Genomic DNA, 9,825 nt, shown 5'->3' with positions numbered 1-9,825 from the left:
GTTAAACCATGAAGGAGCTAAGGGAGGAGCTAAGAGGTTAGGACACATTAATGATGCAGAAAATGACTCTTGGTGCTTGAGATGGAGCTTGACCACATTTATGGTTTCTTGGGCATCAAGGGGCATCCACTTGGGGTAGTTGGGGAGCCATTTTGGCATCTATAAATAGGACATCAAGGTGATAGAAAAATCATTCCAAAAAGCCTCCAATTTTCGGCCCTCACCCTCCACAAAACTCTCCAAAATTTCGTCTAAGTCTAGCAAGGAAGAAGGAAGAAAGTTTCGTGCAGTCCAGTGCTGAAATTCTGCGTCGAAGTGCTGCTGGATTGAAGATAGCATTTGTTAGAGCTACGTCGAAGTGGTGTCCGATTTTCAGAAGAAAACAGCGTTCAAGAATCTTCAAGTTTCGAAGCATACTTGTAAAACACTGTAAGTGGGCTTTTGTTACGTATAATTTTTGTATTTTTAAACTTTGTATATAAAAGATATGACATGCTTGTATGTGTGTCCATATTTTCGAAAATCACAGTCTGTCCCTTTAAAATTTCGATCGATGATATGCTCTTCATGTTCTTCAAAATTCGTTGATTCCGCTGTATCCGTCTGAAATTCTGATAGCTGAAATTCTAATAAGTTCTGTCTGGTAAATCTGAATTCTGTGTTGCACTGTTACAAATTGATTTGAAATGGGACGAGAATTGTAATTCTGACTGGCTCCCATTGGTGGGTATAAACCATGTTCTGTCTGGCCCCCATCGGTGGGTATAAAACCATGTTCTGTCTGGCCCCTTATAGAACTAACATATTGGGGACAATTTGACCATGGAAATGAGATGATTAACAGTGTTCTGTCTGTCCCGATCTGTTCTGTTCTGAATTGTTCTGATCTGTTTCTGAACTGCTTTGAATCGTCTGATAACCACTGTGTCATAATTGTTTCGTTTCTGTTATGATGAGTTAAAAGTAATAAGATTTGAAAGTTTGTTCAAGAAAGGTTTTAAAGATTATGTTCTATATGTGTCATTGGAAATCGATCGACCCCCACTTGCAAAGTGTTTCCCAAAACACTCAACCCTTACAACTTTCAGATAAAAACGAGGAGCAACTGAATGAGGAAGAGCAAGATGCTTTTTGGCGATGGTGAATCAAGGATCAAGATCAAGAATCAAGAATTTTATTTTACTTCTATTTTTGCTTCTAAAACTTTGATGTAATTTCATTTTATTGTAATTGTAAAGACAATATTAGTTTATGAAAAAGACTGGTTTTTGGCATTTCGATACGAGGATTAATTGTTTTTAAAGAAATTGTTAAACAATGTCGGATGTCACATACGTTTTGATTTAGGCGCGTGACAGAGTTGTACTTCAAAGATTAGTTGAGTGAGTCTTTACACAAAGACGTAAAACCATTGTGTTTGTAGTCTTTGCATATGATACATTAAACAATATGCTGATTGTGAGGTGCTGCCTAAAATCTTGAGTGCTAGGAGTTCAGTTTAGGCAGTGGGTAAGTCCTAGCTGAGAGGGTTTGTACAAAGAGTTGTATAAATCAAAGTCTTCTGGTGAATCATTCACAAGGGGAAAAAGGGGTGACGTAGGAGCATTTGAAGTCTCCGAACATCCATAAACAAATTCGTGTCTATTTGTTTATTGCATTTACTTATCATTTCCGTTGTTCTAAGGATGCATTGTTGAAGCATTTTATGTGTTCTTCAAATACCAAAACATTGCATACTAGTGTTTGATAAAATTCTTCAACCAAAATATTTTTGCTGATTCAATTTGCATATATTTTAAATGCTTTACAAAATATTTAGTCGTTTTCTACCAAGGATTATTTCGAGTATTTTCCACTTGGTTCTTAAACCAAACTCGATTTAATTCATTGGTGTTCAATATTTTCAAACCGAACTATTGTAGCTCAACGATTGCCCCCCCGAATCGATCCTGTCAATTGGTATCAGAGCGGGTATTCTTGAAAGAGCATTGAAACTGATTTTGATGTTTAAAATTCGAAAATTTCATATTTTTTAAACATATATATGCAAAACTGAATTTTCGTACAGCTTGCAGCAACCGTAGGAAAAATAACATATCTCCTTGCTCGAGTGTCCAAATAACAAACCGCTTTTTGCATTGCAAACTAGACTCATGTAGGTTTACAGCAGACTGCAACTCGTAGTGGAATGCCGCATTTCAGAGATTGCAGTGTACGAATGTCAGAGAATATTGACGTGGCAATCGACGGATATATGGATTCAAACATTATTTAATGTTACCGTTGAGAGGGAAGCCTATAAATAGGTGAAGAGGGCAGCTGAGAAAAACACGAACTACTATTCTATTCAAGCTAGCTGTTACTCTGCTAAAATCACCACTCGTATTCAAATATCAAAAGCTCACTCTTATCAGATTGATCAGTAGCAATCAAGGCTACATTTACGAGCTTGTTAGCACTTTGAAATCTTTGATTAGATTCATTCAGTTGTGTTAAATTCAGTCACGCACTGTAAAAGTTTTTGTGAACTAAGAGTTTCAGCTTTGGCAGTGTTAAGTCCAAACTGAAGTGGGTCAGTACAACATTTGTATTCAATCAAAGTCTTTTAGTGAAAATCCTATCTTCGTGGTAGAAGGGGTGACATAGGAGTTATTATATTCTCCGAACATCCAGAAACAAACCGTGTGAACTTTTATTTCAGTTAGTTATTCTATCTCTCAGTCAGTTTACTTCCGCAACTGTGTTTCTCAGTTGAACTGATTGTTATCGACTGACGAGATACCGAGAATCAGTTTGTCACTAAACTGAACTCAATATTCAAAAAGTATACATAATTCGTGAGTGCTTATTCAACCCCCCCTTCTAAACACTTATCATCTTCTAACCGATCCTTTCAAGTGGTATCAGAGCAGTTGTATCTTGTCTTAGAATATTTCTACTCAAACTGTTCATCATGTCTCCTTTCAACAAGATCCCAATGTTTTACAGAGAATACTTCGATGATTGGAAAATCAGGATGCAGGCTCACTTAGCTGCACAAGACGATGACATGTGGTATGTCATCACTGAAGGTCCGATGAAAATATTGAAAGCCAACATAGTAGTTGTAATCACTGATGGGGCATCTCATAGAATTGAAAAGCCTAGAGATGAATGGACTGCAGAGGATAAAAGAAAAGAAAATTTGGACAATGTAGAAAAGGATATACTGTACAAAACGCTGGATAAAATAACTTTCAGCAAGATCAAAATGTGTAAGAGAGCTAAAGAAATTTGGGAAAAGCTGATCCAGCTTTGTGAAGGTAATGAACAAATCAAAGAGAATAAACTTTCTGTTGCTGTTCAGAAGTTCGACAATATCAAGATGAGAACTGAAGAATCGATGCATGAGTATGATGAACGAGTCAGCTGTATCATCAATGAACTTAATGCACTTGGAAAAGTGTATACCAACAAAGAAGTTGCCTTAAAAGTAATCAGAGGTCTTCCCAAGGAGTGGGACGTTAAGACCATGGGAATGAGGGAATCCAAGGATCTAAACAAGGTTGAGCTTCATGACCTATTCGCTGATCTGAAGGCCAATGAGTTTGAGCTGCAAACTCGAGAAGGAGAACCTTCTACTCCAGCAGCCACAACTGCCTTAGCTGCTGTCAGAATAGAACCAATTGGTTCAGTCGAGAAGGTTGCTGATCAACTGAGCAATGATGCTATGTCATTGTTAATCAAAAAATTCGGAAGGTTTATGAGGAAAAATCAAGGGAACTTCCAGAAGCATTATCAAAGAAACAATTCTAAAGAGGAATCAAATGCTTGCTACAACTGTGGCAAACCCGGTCACTTCATTGCTGACTGTACCAAACCTAAGAAGGACAGTCAAGGCTCGACTGAAAGAAATAAGAAGTCATATGAGCACAAGAGGAGACCCAAGGATGATAAGAGGTCTTTCATGAAGAAGCATGAGGTGCTCTTAGCTGAAGAAAGTAAATCTAAATGGGCAGAAACTAACAGCGAAGAGTCAGAGCCAGAAACCTCATGCAGTTCCAGTGATGGTGAAGAGGAAGTGAAGTGTCTAATGGCTGATGATACAGAAATGGAGTCAAGCAGTCAACAGGTATTTGACTTCACCTCAACTGATTTCACTAGAGAAGAACTCATTTCAACTCTTCATGATATGGTTAATGAGTACCACAAGCTTGCCTTATCTTTTGAAAAGTCCATAGCAAAACAAACTGATCCCATAGACAATAAAACTAAAACTGATGAATCAGTTGATGAGTTGAGTCTAAAAAGGGAGATTTCTGAGCTCAATGCTGAAAGAAGCAGGAATCAATCAATGATTCAGAAGTTGATGCTTGAAAATTCAAAGCAAACTGAGCTTATTCAGGCATGGAACAACATCTGCTGCATTAACTAATATACAGAACTCATAGAAATCAGTTACTGATAAAACTGGTTTAGGGTTCAGTAACCAAGATGAAATGTCTTCCAATGATACTCAACCAAAACTGAATATGGATAAAGGAAAATACATTCACTTTGTCAAATCAGTTGTGGTACAAGAACAACCTAAGCCAAGTAAACTGATTGAACAGCCTACTGAAAATACGAACAAGGCTAGAAGATATGGTATTGGTTATAGCCCAAAAGTTTTAACTGACTCACGCAGTCAGTCGTCAAAAAGATTCAGCAGGAATTATTGAAATGGCTACTCCAATTACTATAACAACAAGCCAGTTCAGAAAAGATATCGGCTGAACAATCAGTTGAACAAAGCTAAATAACATATTGTTTCATCTGCACACTATACACCAAGCACACACAAATCGAGAAAGACCATCTGGAATACAGCAACTGGAAAGTCAGTCAGACTAATTCAAGTCTGGATTCCTAAAGGACTAATCAGTGTAGGACCCAAATAAATAAGGGTACCAAAATTATATCTTGTGTGTGATTGCAAGTAACAGGTACAAGCAAGGAATCAATCTGGTACTTGGATAGTGGATGTTCACGACACATGACGGGAGATGCAAACTTGTTATCTCAACTGATCAAGTACACTGGACCAAACATCAGTTTCGGAGATAATTCCAAAGGTAAAACTGTGGGTAAGAGTAAGCTTATCTATGGTAACTTTATCATTAATGATGTTTTATTAGTTGAGAATCTCAAGTATAATCTAATTTGCATTAGTCAGTTATGCGATAGTTGATTCTCAGTTCAGTTTGACAAACATTCGTGTTCAGTCAGAGACTCAACTGATGAGGTCATATTAACTGGAAAACGGTGTGGAAACACTTATAAAGTCAGTTGGAATGATCAACCTTATGCACCAGTATGTTTTATTGATTCAAAATCTTCTAAAAAATGGTTGTGGCATAAGAGATTAAACCACCTGAACTTTAAATCTATTGCATATCTGAGTAATCACGATCTTGTCACTGGTTTGCCCAAAATGGATTTTACCAAAGATAAAATTTGTTCAGCATGTCAGTTTGGTAAATAAGTAAAATTATCTTTTAAAAACAAGGGCAGTAAATCTTCTTCCCAATGCTTAGAGTTGTTACATATGGATCTATTTAGTCCAATACCAGTCATGAGCTTAGGGGGAATGAAATACACCTTGGTGGTTGTGGATGATTTTTCAAGATTTACTTGGGTTATTTTTCTAAAATCCAAAGACCAAACTGCTGCACAACTGATCAAGCTTTTCAAAAGACTATTAAATGAGAAATCAATTGGAATTGATAGAATCAGATCCGATCGAGGAACTGAATTCATCAATCAAATTCTTTCAATTTTTTTAGAAAATGCTGGAATTAAGCATGAGCTCTCAGCAGCTAGAACTCCTCAGCAAAATGGTGTAGCTGAAAGGAGAAATCGAACCCTTAAAAAAGCTGCTAGAACAATGCTTGCTGATTCTGGTTTTTCTCAGAGGTTTTGGGCAGAGGCAGTAAACACTGCGTGTTATACTCAGAAAAGATCGATGATTAATAAAAATTATTTGAAAACACCTTATAAGATCTGGCATGGACGAAAAAGTGTGGTTTCTTACTTCGAAATATTCGGCTGCAGATGTTTTATTATTGACAATGGCAAAAATCATTTAAAAGCCTTTGATGCTAAATCTACAGAGGGAATATTTCTGGGATATTCATCAGTCAGCAAAGCTTATAGATTTTTTAACAAGAGCACACTAAATGTTGAAGAGTCTATACAGTTGTTTTTGATGAAACTGTACTAATAAATAAGCTGATGAAACTGTACTAACAAATAAGCCAACTGATCCAGTTGAGCTAGTTGACAGATTTACAAATATCAGTTTGGAGGATGATCATGAAGAAGAAAATCACATCAATCGAAACATCCTCCAAACACCTGAACCGGAAGTGTTAGATCAACCAGTTGAACAGGAAGATGTTCCTGATAATCAGTTGCGGAGCCTATTGAGGATATTCAATTTTAACTGATGCAGCAGCAACTGCAACTGAAGAAAATACCCAGTTCCAAACTGAAGCAGTTGCTGACCTGGATACAACAAACGCTGAATACAAATGGAAGAAATCACATCCTCCAGAATTGGTAATAGGTAACCCATCTGATCCGGTGAGAACTAGAAATCAAATGCTCAATTTATTTATTCATTCAACTTTCGTATCGCAATTTGAACTGAAGAAAACTGATAAGCTCTTGCTGATCCTAACTGGACAAATGCAATGCAAGAAGAGCTTAATCAGTTTACCCATAACAATGTCTGGAACCTAATCCCAAGACCAATTTCAAAAACTGTTATATGTACAAAATGGGTGTACAGGAATAAACTGAATGAAGATGGTTCAGTTGTGCGCAACAAGGCGAGACTGGTAGCACAAGGATACTGGCAAGAAGAAGGAATTGATTATGATGGAACATATGCACCAGTTGCAAGACTGGAAGCTATCAGAATATTTCTTGCATATGCATCATTCAAGAATTTCAAAGTCTACCAGATGGATGTAAAGAGCGCATTCCTGAATGGTCAGTTACAAGAAGAAGTCTATGTCGAACAACCTCCAGGTTTCATCAATCATCTCTTTCCTAATCATGTCTACCATTTGAACAAAGCCTTATATGGTCTTAAACAAGCTCCAAGAGCTTGGTATGAAACTCTTTCAAAATTTCTAACTGATCACGATTTTTCTGTTGGATCAGTTGATAAGACATTGTTCAAATTTTCCAAGAATGATCACATTTTACTCGTTCAAATTTATGTTGATGACATTATATTTGGGTCAACTAACCCCAAATTATGCGAGAAATTTGCTAAGTTGATGCAGGATAAATTTGAAATGAGCATGATGGGTGAACTGACATTTTTTCTTGGACTACAAGTGAAGCAACTGGAGACAGAAATTTTTATCAGTCAGACTAAATACACAAAGGAGTTGCTGAAGAAATTTGGCATGGAATCATGTTCAGCTGCAAGTACTCCCATGAGTTCATCAGTTAAACTAGACACTGATCAAGGGAGAATATCAGTTGAGGCGACACTTTACAGAGGTTTAATAAGTTCATTATTATACCTAACTGCTAGTTGTTCTGATATTGTATTTGCCGTCTGTATGTGTGCCAGATTTCAAGCAAACCCTAAGCAATCACATTTTTCAGCTGCCAAACGTATTTTAAAATATTTGAAAGGCACTCAAAATGTTGGGTTATGTTATTCTAAAAACTCCTCTGTCAATCTAGTTGACTATTCAGAAGCAGATTAAGCAGGATGTAAGCTTGATCGAAAAAGTACAAGTGGATCATGTCAGTTTCTAGGAGACAGACTGATCTCTTGGTTCAGCAAGAAGCAGACATCAATTGCTACTTCCACAACTGAAGCAAAATATCTTGCTGCTGGGAGTTTCTGTGCTCAACTGCTTTGGATTCAGCAACAACTGAGAGAATATGGAGTCATTGCCAATGAATCGCCCATATTTTGTGACAATACCAGCACGATTGCTATTACATACAATCCAGTTCTTCACTCTAGGACCAAGCACATAGATATCAGGCATCACTTTATCAGAGATCATGCCTTGAAGAAGGACATAAGACTGGAATATGTCTCAACTGAACAACCAGCAGCTGACATCTTCATCAAACCGTTGCCCGAGACTAAGTTTTTTCACTTTCGCAATATACTTGGATTAATTGATTTATCATAATCAGTTTTACTGCTTATATGTCATTTGTCAATTAATTTGTGTTATATATCAGTTCTTGATTTCTAACTGATGTCAGTTCGTTATTTGTCAACTATTATGCTCAGTTCGTGACTTATTTATCGACTATTGAGATTAAATCTTGCAGGAAGATAAAAGACAAAGATAAACTGATAAACATTTTATTCATTGAAAGAAATAAGCACGGAGTACATCGAAATGTTCTTCCTCAACAGCAGACCTCCACTTGGCCAACCAACCGGTTAAACCTCCAATGGAATTCTCAAGGAAGCTATCTGATTCTGCTATTTGTTCCAGGATCTTCCTTTCCTTCTGGAACATTAGTAGGTAGACACCTTCATCTGCGAAGAAGTTCACCTCATCCGCAATGCGCAAGCGCTGCCGATATTTCTTTATTTTCGCCAACAATTTGGGGGTGGTAACCTCTCCACACTAATAGAGAATCTGGAGTTCTTGAAGCTTTTCCCAGTATTGGAGAATCTTGTGGAAGACCTCATCTTCCATAGCAGACTTTCTGTTCTCCAGAGCCGAGTCCATGAATGCTTTAGCCATATCAGAAGTCTTCGAGCTACTTGCACCTATCATTATATGTTTTGGATAATTATTTGCTGATATGATTGAGACTAACCGATTTATTCTTATTTATAGCCCAGGGTCAAAGAAGCTGAAAGGACGAAATCATTACGGCAGAAGATTAAGCATAAGATTTACTTTAATTCGCCTTGCTTAATTTCTCGTAATTTATATATGCATTTATTGAGGGGGAATGACGATTTAAAATGTTAACTGAGAAGACAATAGTCGGTGGTTTTCAACTGAACTGACTAAGTTCTCAACTGGTCAGTCAGGAGCTAATTTAACTGATCTTCTCCGATACGTTAACTGATAAAATCGAAAAATATTCTATATTAAGTGACGTGACTGATTATCAAGGCATTAAATGCTGTCTTTCATCAAATAGTAGGTTGAAACATGGATCCATAAAATCCATGTCTTCTCAACACACGATTTTACCACACGTACACATGTTTTTTTTTAAATTTCCTGGACTAACACGTGTCCAATAATTTGAACAGTCACGTACATAAGTACTTTGCCCGCTCTATTTCAGTTTTTCTTTCTTACGCTTACCTAAGATTCTCAGAGCAAAAGCAAATTCAAGCCTTCTTTTTCACAGAAAATCATTCAGTTCTAATGGCAAATCAGATTCCAGCTCACATCATGAACGCAATGGCTATTGACTTCGATTCAGTTATGACTGTCCCTGATGACGCAGTGAAGAGCATCTTCATTAAACTAGAAGAGGCCGGACTGAAGAAATTTTTGGGTTTATCTTCCAAGGAAATTTTTAACAAAGAGATTCAAGATCTCTATGCTAATGGCTTCGTCGATCAGAACGGACATATCACCTCCACTGTGAATGGGTAGTTGCTGACTATTGAGGAACAATTCTTCTGCGACTCATTCCAGCTGCCTTCTGATGGGCTAGCAAACCTTGCTGAAGTTAAGGCATCTGATATCGAAGAGATGCAAACTCTACTTTCTGCTGATGGACGGAAAATCAAAGTCTCCGATCCAAAGAAGGAACTGAAGCCAGAAGTTCAGTTGCTGGCTGATA

This window comes from Primulina tabacum, chromosome 3 (assembly GCF_025594145.1).
Source record: "Primulina tabacum isolate GXHZ01 chromosome 3, ASM2559414v2, whole genome shotgun sequence".
Lineage (NCBI taxonomy): Eukaryota > Viridiplantae > Streptophyta > Magnoliopsida > Lamiales > Gesneriaceae > Primulina > Primulina tabacum.
Note: the sequence above shows the minus strand (reverse complement) of the source record.